The 12,792-nt window shown below is 40.3% G+C and overlaps 1 pseudogene across 1 annotated transcript; it reads left to right on the top strand.

Annotated features, from left to right (window-relative positions):
* Positions 1 to 7,947: 7,947 nt before the first annotated feature.
* Positions 7,948 to 8,872, top strand: LOC307056510 (olfactory receptor 51G2-like; annotated as a pseudogene). The gene has a single exon. The product of its transcript is annotated as an olfactory receptor 51G2-like (transcript).
* The last annotated feature ends 3,920 nt before the right edge of the window (positions 8,873 to 12,792 follow it).

The following is a 12,792-nucleotide window of genomic DNA, read 5'->3' as shown; positions in this document are numbered from 1 at the left end:
TTTATTCATCAGAAACAATGTTTGATCTCTGGCTAATTTCTGAGACCTCAGAAATAAACCAGACTCAAAATTTTGCTTTTGAGAACCTCATAGCCTATTTGAGTAGAGAGAAAAATAAGTAGGCAACTATGATGACAAGTAATAAGTTATTGATGCAAGGTAAGCACAGGGATGTGTAAGAAAAAAAAAAGTAGAACTGTCCGGTTTATGAGTTTTCTGGAGGCTGTGTCTGGGCTAGATCCTTTAAAAAATAGAGTATATTATGCAGATGCAGGAATACGGAGTAGTTTGGGGCAAGTGGAGAAAGAGTAGGAGAGGATACTGTAAATGGAGGAAACAGTAAGTTTGCTTTCTTAGAAGAACAAACGGTTTAGTGTGATTAGAGAAGAGAAGTGGCAAAAGATGAGGCTGGAATAGAAGGCAGGGCTCAAGCAAGCAGAACTTTTAAAAATATAGTATATGCAAAGGGAGTTGGGTCTCTTCCTGGGTACAAGTATGGTGCTGCTTCCAGTGGGTCATGCTCCATTCTAAAGAGCATATGGGATTTTGAAGTGAGATCTTAAAGGGATCTTTGTACGTTTATACAGCACTTACTATCTTCTACTTTATATTCTAGTGATAATGAAATTACAGTGACTCCCATATCAAGGATTTTTTTTTCTTATTTGTCTCCTAGAAGTAAAGGCCCAGCAGAGAATCTGTGCTTGGTGATGATTTGCCAGAGTGAATTTTCCAAAGACTAAAAGGGCAGAACCACACCCAGAAGAGAACTCAGTATTCTAGGTCTGCTGAAACTTTAGAGTTTTTTATTGAGTTGAAATAGGCTGTGAACAGATGGAAAGAATATTAGACTAGACATCAGAAGACTTAGATTCTAGTACCGACCTTGATATTATTTTCTTCCCTGTGTTCTTTTGAAAAACACTTTCTCAAGTCAGAGTATTAGTTTCTGCATTTGAAATATAGGGATAATACTTCCTTCATTCCACCACAAGAGGGATAAGAAAATAAAATGAGGAAAAGAAATAACAAGGTTCTTGAAATCCAAAATAAAGTACATTTCTTTAAGCAAGTATAGTTCCTAAAGTTTCATTTCTTCCCCTATTGTTTATAGTTTGTGATGAAATTTAAAGAAAATATCCCCATGACCATTGGTCAAAGTTTGGGGGACTACTCTTAGACAGAGGAAATCAAGGTGGATATAAGAAGAGGAAAATTGAGAAGTTAAATGGCACACAGTTTGGAAAATGTCTTCTTCCTAAAGTCTAAAACTCTTAGGACTGTATGTGAGACTCTTAGGTTGATTTCGCCCAGAAGCAAATTTTGAGACAAGACTTAATTACAAGTAGTTTATTCGAGAGGTTTTTCCAGGAAGTTTGTTAAAATAGAGAGAGAGAGAAGTAAGAAAACCAGTAAGGGTAAGTGATTGAACGTGTTACCTGTGTGAATAAATGGGGTGAAAACTCAAGGAGTACTTTGGAAACACAGTGTAGAATGTGCTTCAGAGTTATCACCACTGTGGAGCCAGGAAGGTGAGATATTTACCCTCCCGTTTGTCATTGGCTGAGAGCTGCTTCCTAGCACTTCATGTCTGCCCCTGTGTGATGGAAAGAAACCCTCCAAGTGGGGACTCATAATTGGGATGTGGGAGGATACTGTCGGGATAGAAAAGTGAGTGCTGAGGGTTATGGGAGGGGTACTCGGTGTACACCACACTCTTCACCTGGCATCACTCTGGTCACAGGTTTACACTAAGTTAACTGCATCCATCACTCATCCTTCATGGTGGTGGCAATTTCAGAAAGAGAAAGAAAGGAAACATATTTATAACTAAATGTATAGAGGAACAATCTAGAGGTCCCATTACTCTGGTCCCAAGGTAAAATTAATATTCATAATTTCCCTCTTTTACCACCCATTCTAGATTTCACCCTTTCATGGTCAGACTTCTGCAGGTTCAGGCTACTTACCCAACAGCAAGCAACCCAGACCTTTTCCTTAAGGAAGGCGCCACATTTATAAGCAATTTATTTGTGTTGGTCTCTAATGTTAACAAGTCAGACATTCAGCAGTGGCAGTAACTAGATTTGCCTTGGGGAAAGGGAGTTTATTTCATTGGACTGTTGCTTACCTCCATTTCTGTCACCCTGGTCACTCAGTACAAGGGCCCATCATGCAGGCACTGGGTGAGGAGGGACAGAAGCTTGTTGGGCACTGGATGTGTCATCCTGTCATCCTGTTTACCTGGTTGTTCAGTGCTTCCTTTAGGTTGGAGACTCTCTGGTGAGCATTAATGTGAGACATAGATTTTCACATTTTAGTTACATTCTCATATGACCATTCACATATCTTCCCCAGACATTTTTGTTTCCAATCTTCCAGTATTTCTTCTTCCAGGCCTCCTCACTATTCTTCAGGACCACCTCTGAATAAAACTGTAGTGAGGCAGCACTATTTGTTTTACTTCTATCTACATATTAAGCCACTCCAACCATGAATCAGGCCCAGCTTACTTCCTCCTCCCTCAGTTAGACATAGGAAAATCCCCATGAGACTGTAGGTACAGCTGAGGAAGAGGCATTGATGCAAAAGAGACAGGTGACAGGAAGTCTAGGCCACCTGTTTATGTAACTCACTTGTGCCCGCTAAACTTGTACCAGTATAATTCATAGTACTTACTGTCTGTACTCACCCTTATGACATGGGTAGGCCTGACAGTAGCCATATAAAATAGGCAATTTTAGTCACATAGTCACTTGATGTCCCATGATCAAGTGTTTCATTCCTATTAGGGTCCAGTAACATTCCTATACCTGTCTTTTGAACAGAGAGGACTCTGCTGGAGACAGCACAGCCTTGCTCCAGAATCCTAGGAGTCTGTGCTGCACCTCTCCTGTTAGGGTTTTATGGAGACTTCACACATATTTATCTACCACAGATGCAACAGGCATCATGGTTTTACCAAGGTATATGGCCCAAATGACATAGATTCTTGCATCACAGACTAAACCTGCTGCAAAGTCCTCTCTTGTTCTAGGCCCTCTCAAAACTGACAGCCTGCTCCACACCTGTTGAATTATTCCTAAGTGTATATGTGCTCTCTCTAAAATCCAAGGAAGACTAACTGGTGCTGTGCCTCTTTGCTGACAGTAGGAAGGACAAGGTGCAATAATATGCCTTTTACCTTGGAGAAGGTATGCTGACAGGACACAGAACATTAAACCTATAAGAACTTCACTGATGAGTCAGGCGGCCTAATATTTGAGGACTATCTCCCACTCTGTGATGTGTATATGTCTTACCAGGGTATTCAGAGTACTTACCAATTCCTGGTTTCCAAAACCTTGGTTAGTTTTGGAATATCCATGTCCCAACATCATGTTCCTTCAGTTCTTAAAAGCCCTTTTGGTGAAAAGCATCTTTCCTTCTGTGACATAGGCACTGCTTCTTTTCTCATGACCTACTGAGTGTTCCATCTAGTTATTAGTCACAAGTAGTCTCACCCCCATGTTGGCTAACTCTGCCTCTTTCCAGCAAATAGAAAGATACTCTTTTTAAAAATGAGGTGAACAGTATAGATGGGTCACTGAAGCATGTCAGTGAACCTTTTGAAAGCATGTCTTAGAGAGAGCTGGGCTAGATAACCAAAGAGTCTCTACATCCCAGAGAGTTCTGATGGCTCATGTCTCTAATCTCCCTGGGTTTTCCTTTCTCCTGAGAGCTCCCTTCAGTCTCCTCCATCTTCCTTACCCTCTCATCACATGTTCCCATCCCAGGGGTGAAGCTCAGCAGAGAGTAATTTCTCTGTGACACAAAGCCTGATGTCCCTGGAGATGCGCTGCATTTCCCTGCAGCAGCATAAAAGTGGAGTGTCTTGTCTGCAGGGTCTTCCTGGGCTTCTGTAGGGTATGGTACAACAAAACAGCCTGGGGAAGGAGCCAGGGTGAGTAGCCAGGGCTGAGACTCAGACCCTTCTCTATGCCCAGAGTCCTGGAGGGCACCTCTTTTACCTCCTCCTCTCCTCCTCCAAAATAAGAGTCAAATAGAAATAAATGACTGAAGGCAGAGGTAGCAGAGAAATATGGACACAGGGGGTATTGAGTATCCTCAGTGGTAGTTTCATATTCTGCATAAGGGAGAGATCAAGGAGAATCCCTTGCTGAGGCTTCTGATTAGCTCAGAGAAGGGCTCAGAGTCCCAGACTCTATTTCTAAGAATGACGCCTATATTGATGATCAGAATTGGTAATGGTTAAGGATACAAAATCTTTTCTGTGCTGCCATTCTAGAAAAATAGAAACGTTCACGCTTGGCAACACACAAGCATAGTCTACAAATCTCTCTAGTGAAATTTTCATTCATTCATTCATCAAAACAACCAAATTCCCAAGATATACCATAAATTGTGCTGAATGGAGCCTTATCAATATAAATCAGAATTACTGTTCTTGGGAGGCTCAAGCTAGCTGAGAGGAGAGAGATCAGAAATTACCATGTAAATGACTGAATGATTGTATAGGGTTTCTAAGAGACATGAATGAACAAACAACAGGGAAGAAAGAAATGGTTGGGCATGGGGGAGGGTTGTTTAGCAAAAACAAAAGCTTAGGAGCAAGAAAACCTTAGGGGAAGGGTATTTAGAGGAGGGAAAAAAAACAGAATAAAGTAAAGAGGTGGGAAATTAAAAAATAACTCTATTTCAGGACCACTGGATCTTGCAATCATAGAATGCCAGAATTAGAAAGATGGATAATCTAGTCCAGTTCCCTTTTACAGATGAGGAAATTGAGCACCATAAGGAGAAACTGACAAATTTTTAGTAAGGCTGGCACCAGAGTGCAATCTGTGACAAACAGATTTGGAAGAACAAGGTATTTTGTGGCAAACAGAACAAGATTAGATCATTCTATGCTCTCTCCTCACTATACACTTGACTTCTCCAAGCCTCAGTGTCTTCACTGATATACATGGAGAAAGATCTGTCTCACGATGTTGTTTCAGAGTTGAGGGAATTCATTGTTCATCAAAACTTGACTAATTTCTAATATGTGTCTTATATAACCAGCACAACTCAATGATATGGTGGCATAGCTGGGTCCAGAAATCTCTTCTCTAATTCTCTACATTAAAATAAGTTGAAATGCATCATATCTGTTTCATGCTGTATGATAGTTTTACTCCAGCAATTACAAACCATGGAGAGAAAACCAAGGATCTCTGCCCTTGCAGTTGCCCCAGAGATGCTAGAGCCTTGAAGGAACGTACATCCAAGTGACAGTACAGAGCTCCAGCTGAATGCACTGATGGACTGGCCTAGAGAATGATTAAGAAGTTCAGTGGAGCAGGGATATGCCAATTTCAATGTGGTGCCTTAGGAAAATTGAGCTGATTAAAGCAGTTCGAGAAATCTGCAAGAGGAGAGAAGTGGTGGAGAGAAATGATACCAGCCAAGCAGCCACCCTAAGAAACCATAAGAGAAATGATGAGATTATGAGCAATTGAATTAGGGGCTGAAAAATGGGAAGGAGAGCACAGATGTAAGGCATATTGGGCAGATAGAATGAGTTGATGAAAATACATCCATTATCTTTAATTCTATGCAGATCATCCAATGGGAAGATTGTAAGTACACATATGTCTGTGACAGCCCCCATCACACTTCTCAAAGCAGAGTATGGATAGACCCACGTACTTGAGATTCATTGTTGACCTGTTATGAATTCATTTTTTCAGGCATTTAACCAAACACTTCATTGGAAATTTCTTCTATGCCCAGTCATCCATAAATCAAATATGTTTCTGATTCTATGATGCATTATTGTCTGGGGTAAGAAAGACCTCAACCACACTCTTCTTCAAAATCAACCACTGATCCTAGTATCTGGAGGATAAAGAAACAGAAATTTTCTTTTACTTCCTCTCTTTCATGAGTTTGTAGATTTGATTATTGATTCTGTCATTTAATTATTCAAACAAGCAAATATTTGAGAATCTGCTCTGTTCCAGGCACTGCACTATACAAGAGCTATGTGTCAGCAAATAAAACCATATGGCTGCTGTATTCATGGCTCATGCAGTCTAGCAAGAGAGAACAAAAGATTTCAAGGAAAGAAGCAATCATATAATTATAAAATGTGTAGAATGGTATAAAGGAAACTAAGAATGTGTGGGGTGAGGATAATGGGCTCTGGGCACCTACTTAGTGAGAGTCATCCCAAATGGTCTCTGAGAAAATGATATTTAAGATCTAAAGACTGAGGAGCCAGCCATGAGAAAAGCAAAGAGAGGGATATTGGATGAATAGGAAAGCCCCAAAGTGAAGAAGTAACTTGGCTTTTTTAATAAACTGAAATAAGGTCAGTGTGGTTAAAGAATACTGAGCAAGCATTAGTCCGTTATGTGATAAGGGTGGAGAGTTAGGCAGATACAAGATGATATGGGCTGGGAGGGATAAACTGGGAGATTGGCACTGACATATACACATTACTATATAAAATAGATAACTAATAAGAACCCTAATAGCACAGGGGACTCTACTCAATACTCAATACTCTTTTCCCTATATGGGAAAAGAATACAAAAAAAAAAAAAAGAGTGGATATATGTATATGTATAACTGATTCACTTTGCTGTATGCCTGAAACTAACACAACATTGTAAATCAACTATATTCCAATAAAAATTTTTTTTATAAATGATGGGTCAATATCATCATATGTCATCATATCACAAGCATTTTATCAGAGTGCACTGGGGAATGATTGAAGGGTTTTAAGCAGGGGAGTAACATAAACCAGTCTCTTCCCTGAACCTCAGTTACATCATCCCTAAAGTAGGGATAGTAATTCCTTTGGGATCTACATCACAGGATAATCATGAAGATTAAAGGAATAATATACAGTGAAAGATTTAGAGAAATACAACATGTTAGACAATAACAACAAAAATCATGTCTGTGGTGCTTTACACTTAAGGCAATTTTTCACATACTTTGTCTCATTTAAAGAAGAGGTCACAGAAAAGAATATTGGATTTGGAATGAGAGAGACTCAGATTCAATATCCAGGACTACAATATATAAGCCGTTCATTCAGAAGTCAGCTACTAGAGTTGAGTCTCAGTTTCCTCATCTGTAGAATAGGAGGGGGATGATGGCCTTGTCCAAAGTCTCTGTTGATTCTGAGATGGAGAAATTCAGTCAAAAATACTTAAGTGCAAATCAATCAATTTATTATACTCAAAAATGTATCATACAAAAGTCAAGAGCAAGAAAAACGTGACCTTAGGAAGACCTGGTTTCAGGAAGTGCAAAGCCATCTCCATGGGGGAAAAAAAGCAGCTTCTCACTTTTTCAGACACTCTCTCTATGGGACTACAGGAACTCTCATCTTTGCCTCTTTCTGATTCAATTATCCTTATCTCTCTTCAAACAGGTATTCTCCTTTTCTCCCTATGCACATGGAAATAACACATCCTCAATTTGGCCAACAAGTAGACAAAGATCAGTTTCTCTGAACTCTAATCACTGTTTCCTGCAGAGAAATTTCATTTCATCAGCTCATACCAGAGCTCAATGTTAAGGATGATGAACTTTTGCAGGATAGATAAGATTATGTAATAGTGACATGACTCTTAGGGCCCAATATTGTGGCTGAGAGGGAACAGCCTTAAAAAGAAATTTATGATTTTTATAATAAAGCGAGAAAATCTAGGCAATTGCATTAGCATAGTATATGGAATATAATATAATAGGGAGTCAGTGAAGATTTAAATTGTTATCATTATTAGGTTTTAAACATATTGGTGAATAGTATAACCAGTTATGGAATTGATTTTTAGAATTTAGATTCAATACTAGATTTTTCTTTCCTATCATCCTGGATCCTCTAAGTGTCTGCCCAGATTGAAGAGATCACATCTTTCTGGAGACCTCATCTATCCCACAAGTATGCTCCCTTCCTGGTCCTTTGGCAACAGCTCCTTCTTCTAGCCACCTGCTTTCCTTATGATTGGCATCCCAGGGCTGGAGGCTGTTCATGGCTGGATCTCCATCCCCTTCTCCCCCATGTACACAGCAGCCCAGCCCTCACTGGAAAGTGCCTGATCCTCTTGGTTGTGAGGAGGACCCCCAACCTGCACCAGCCCATGTACTACTTCCTGTCCATACTGGTGGTCACTGTTGTGGGCCTCACCTTGCCCACAATGCCCACCACCCTGGCTGTACTCTCGTTTGACCATTAGCTCATTGGCTTCAATGCCTGCTTGGTCCAAATGTTCTTCCTCCACTCTTTCTCCATGGTGGAGTCCTCATTCCTCCTGGCCATGTCATTTGACCGCTTTGTGGCCATCTCTAACCCGCTGCACTATGCAGCTGTCCTCACAATCAATGTCATCATCAGGATGGGGCTGGTCATTGTGACCCGTGCTACCTTGCGCAAAACTTCTGCCCTGGCAATAACATCCTGTCTCACTCATTCTTTTTCCATCCTGATGTGATGAGAAGAGCCTGTGCTGACATCACCATAAACATCCTCTATGGGTTCTATGTGGTACTGTCCCCAGCGGGCATAGATTCTCTGCTCATTGCCCTGTCCTACACTCTCATCCTGCCCACGGTCCTGGGGCTGGCCTCTCCCAGGGAGCTCATCGGGCCCTCAACACCTGTGTCTCCCATATCTTGGCCATCTTTGTCTTCTTTATTCCAGGTATCACCATGTCCATGATCTACTGTTTTGCCCCCCATTGTACATGCCCTTGTTGCCTATGTGTATCTGTTGGTGCCCCCTGTGCTCAACCCCATCATCTACAATGTCAAGTCCAAGCCCATCAGGGAGACCATGCTCAGGGTCCTGAGGGGGAAAGACCAAGGCTGATGTAATTATGAAATATCACAGGGTCTGGGTACCATAAAAGACACTTTCTATAGCCTCATAGGAACCTGCTACCCTCAGCAAACACTGAAAATTCCTAGTCTATGCTAATACAGTGGGAAGACCATCAGGCTTCTTCATGATACAAATGGATGTTCACCATTTACTTTGTACTAGAAGCAGTGCTGAGGATTAAAGACTGAGAAATATATTAAATATGGTCATTTCTTTATAGAAACTCACAATCTTGTGCCAGGATAAAGGCACGTAAATACAGAATTAGACTGTAGACTTATACATACCATAATAAAGTTCAGTGCAAGAGATTACTAGGGACTGCAAATCCGTTCTTTCCAGAACTGTCCTGGGAAGATCGGACAAACCTCTACAAAGGGGAGAATGTTTTTATTTCATCTTGAAAAAATATATAGGGTTTTTCTAGGCAAATTATGAATTAACAAAGAGGAAAATCTAGGGAAAAACACATGATAAAGGCACTTTTCGAAAGAGAGGCATGGACATATATACACTACCAAACGTAAGGTAGATAGCTAGTGGGAAGCAGCCACATAGCACAGGGAGATCAGCTCGGTGGTTTGTGACCGCCTGGAGGGGTGGGATAGGGGGGGTGGGAGGGAGATGCAAGAGGGAGGGGATATGGGAACATATGTATATGTATAACTGATTCACTTTGCTATAAAGCAGAAACTAACACACCATTATTAAGCAATTATACTCCAATAAATATGTAAAGAAAAAAGGCACTTTTAATTTTTTCATAAAGTTTTATTGAACAAGTGAATAAGTAAATGTGTTGATCATGTGATATGGTACAACCCACCTCAGCACTAACTCTTCTTGTAACCCCTCTCAGGAATGTCCTCCTTCTCCAAGAGACCTCCTTTCTTGACAGATTCCATAATGAAGTCTGACACTGACAATTGCATCCTCTTCTATAACCCCATTTCAGATCTGCTCCAGATTATCCATACCCTCATTCTTCAACTTTGTTAGAGGTAAAAGCCCTACATCCTTGTTGGCTCCCTTAGGAAGGGAAATGGCAAGTTCTGCATCAGCTTCATTCCCTTTGGATCAAATCTAAGATGAAAAGCTGAGTTGCCAGGGGAGTGAACAAGAAGTTTGAAAGTACTTTGTTTAAGAGATGAACAATGAATATCAACTCTGAAAGCCTAAACCAATGTTATAATATAATCCTTTCCCAAGTTCAGATCTGCCTATGTCAAGAAGGCCAAAAAAAGAAGAAGGCCAGACATAGTGGAAGGCAATGACTCTTCACATGTATGTCTATTGCATCCAAGGGAGTCTTATCTCAATGTAATTAAAGGAGTGATATAAGATACCTTATTATCTTAAATAGATACAACTCAGAGGTCTCACTCAAACCTTTCTGAACTGGAAATGGTCCAGTTCTAAAGGTCTTTCAAGAAGTCTGGGAAAATTGAAGAGGGAATACTTCTTTTGGCCTGACAAATCATAAACAGCTTCATTTAATAATGTGTTGCTAAAAAGAAAAATGGCAAAAATCAAATCAGACAACAGAAATACAGTGAAACAGAGGCTTTAAAAGTACATAAAATCAATGAGAGACACCAAGTAAAGTAGCTGAATAATATGGTATGTGTAAAAATTAGAGATATTATACTGGAAAAGTAAGATGGGAACAGGTATAAAAGGGGAAAGGAGGCTACTGTCATTCTGAGAAGTGCAAATTTTTATGGGAAGTAATAAAAGATCTCTGATGATTTTTAAGCAGGGAAGTTAATCAGAGTTGTGCTTGGAAAAACTCCTATAAGCTATGTGGGATTTAGGACTGATGCAAAAGATGTTTAAGGCAAGGAGACAAGTGTGGAGGTTTTGACAATTGTCCAAGCAACAGGGGAGTATCTTGACTAGAGAATAGCTAGTCAGAATTGAGAACTCAAGACATGTTTACGAATCATTTCTAGGTAAAACCTAAAAGAAATGAGTAAGGGACTTACAGACTGAAATTTCATATTATGCAGACTTCTCTAGGGCCCAATAAAGGCCCAGTAGCTGAGATGGTGGGGCCAGAGATGAGAATATCCAAATAAAGGAAATGGGGAAGGTAAAATGATGCCCATGTAAAATGTATATGATGAAGGTCTTTAAACATACCCTAACTTCTAGCCAAATCTCCTACAAGAGGCAGCCTTTTCCTCTTATCCTAGTTCTTAACTCCAGGCTCTTCTGGATGACCCAGTAAATATTTATGAAGTAAATGATCAGATATAGTTTTGTCTCTGTATCTGGCATTTAGTACTTATTGAGAAACACAAGAAGGTGGTGGTGGTGGTGATGTGTATATGTATGTGTGTGTGTATATGTGTTTGTATTTACATTCACCAAATGATTAATCCATTTAGGATCAAAACCATGAAACTTTATCCTGAGCATATAAACTATCATAAACGTGGAATCCCTTTTGAAATCTAAGATAGTGGCAGCAACCCCAGGAAAAGAAAAATATATGTGTCTGTCTGATTTATCTCTTTATTATCCACCTATCTATGTCTCCAATGGGATTTCAGACAATATAATACAGATACACACATTCATCATACGTGCATACAGAAGCATGTACACAAACACTTATTAAAAATCTGGAAGAATAAACACCAAAATGCCAACAATAATTTTTTTAAGGTGACAAGTTTATTGGAGTTTTTATTATATTTTTATTTCTTTTATATTTTCAGATATCTAAGATTTTTGTTTACAGTGATCATATACTGGTTTCCTAATATGAAAAAAATCTGTCTCTTTCTCTCTCTTCTCTCTCTTTCATTCCGTTTATTTCTTTCAATTTCAATGCCAAGGCACTATCAGGAACTGGAATGACCCTCCAAACAGTTCAAAGTGACCAAAGCCAGCACTGACTCTAGTTTATGCCCCATGTTCTGCTGGCCACCACTCACCTGGGCATAGCAGATTCCATACTGCTCACAATTCTCATCTTCTGGATTCCAGTCCAAGAAATAAGATATGCTCTTTCCATATCCTCTGTACCAAGTAGTCCTGTGTTACTAGCTATAGCTGGAAAAGTCTGGCCGGCCATGTGCCATGCTCTCTACTATACTACCTGCTTCTCACACTTACCTACCTCTCTTTTGGATGGAGATCTCATTCTTCCCCCATTCATTCCTACTGTACTCCTATAGTGCCCACACCCCTCCTTCCCAGTCTGCTTCTTCTGGGAGTGCTGTGCTTGGCTTGTAGGGCTCCTGGGTGGGCCTCTGGAACCATACTCATGCTAAGTACAGCTATCAGGGATGCAGTCTTTACTGGGCTCTCCTGTGGTCTTGATCTCTGAGCTTTGATGCTGTGGGCATTCCCTGAAAGGTAGCTCAGAGCCCTGGGAATACATGGTGTTCACTTATATACTCTATTCTCTTTCTGTGGACCTATGTTTGACTTAGCCTTGCTTCCTGGCTAGCCACCCGGGCCACTGGCCCTACTCAGTCTCACAATACTTCCTGCTCTTGACTCCCTGGTCTATAACAAACCCTGCTCTTTCTGCCATGAGCTTCTAGGTTTTCTCAGCTGCATCTCTCCATGTAGTGTCTCTCCAGATATCCAGTGACTGTCCCTACTGCTAATTATACTATTTCCCAAACTAGCCACTGTTTGGGAATTACCCAAACATATTCCTGTTGCTACTACATAAGTACAATGGCAAATAGGCCAGGAACTATTGAGATTAAAGCCATCAGCAACATTAACAGGAAATTCCTAAATACAAAACTGGATGAGTGAGAAAGGAACTTAAATACCTCCCCTAGAAAATGCAAGACTCTGGAATGTCTAACTCACTATCCCACTAGTCTAACATTCCCTCCTCACAATATGGGATTGGGCATCAAAAGACAATTTTTTTTGAGCCT

The sequence above is a fragment of the Hyperoodon ampullatus genome (genome assembly GCF_949752795.1).
Source record: "Hyperoodon ampullatus genome assembly, chromosome: 7".
NCBI classification, from domain to species: domain Eukaryota; kingdom Metazoa; phylum Chordata; class Mammalia; order Artiodactyla; family Ziphiidae; genus Hyperoodon; species Hyperoodon ampullatus.
The sequence above is the reverse complement of the archived record's forward strand: the minus strand, read 5'-3'. Positions and strand labels throughout refer to the sequence as shown.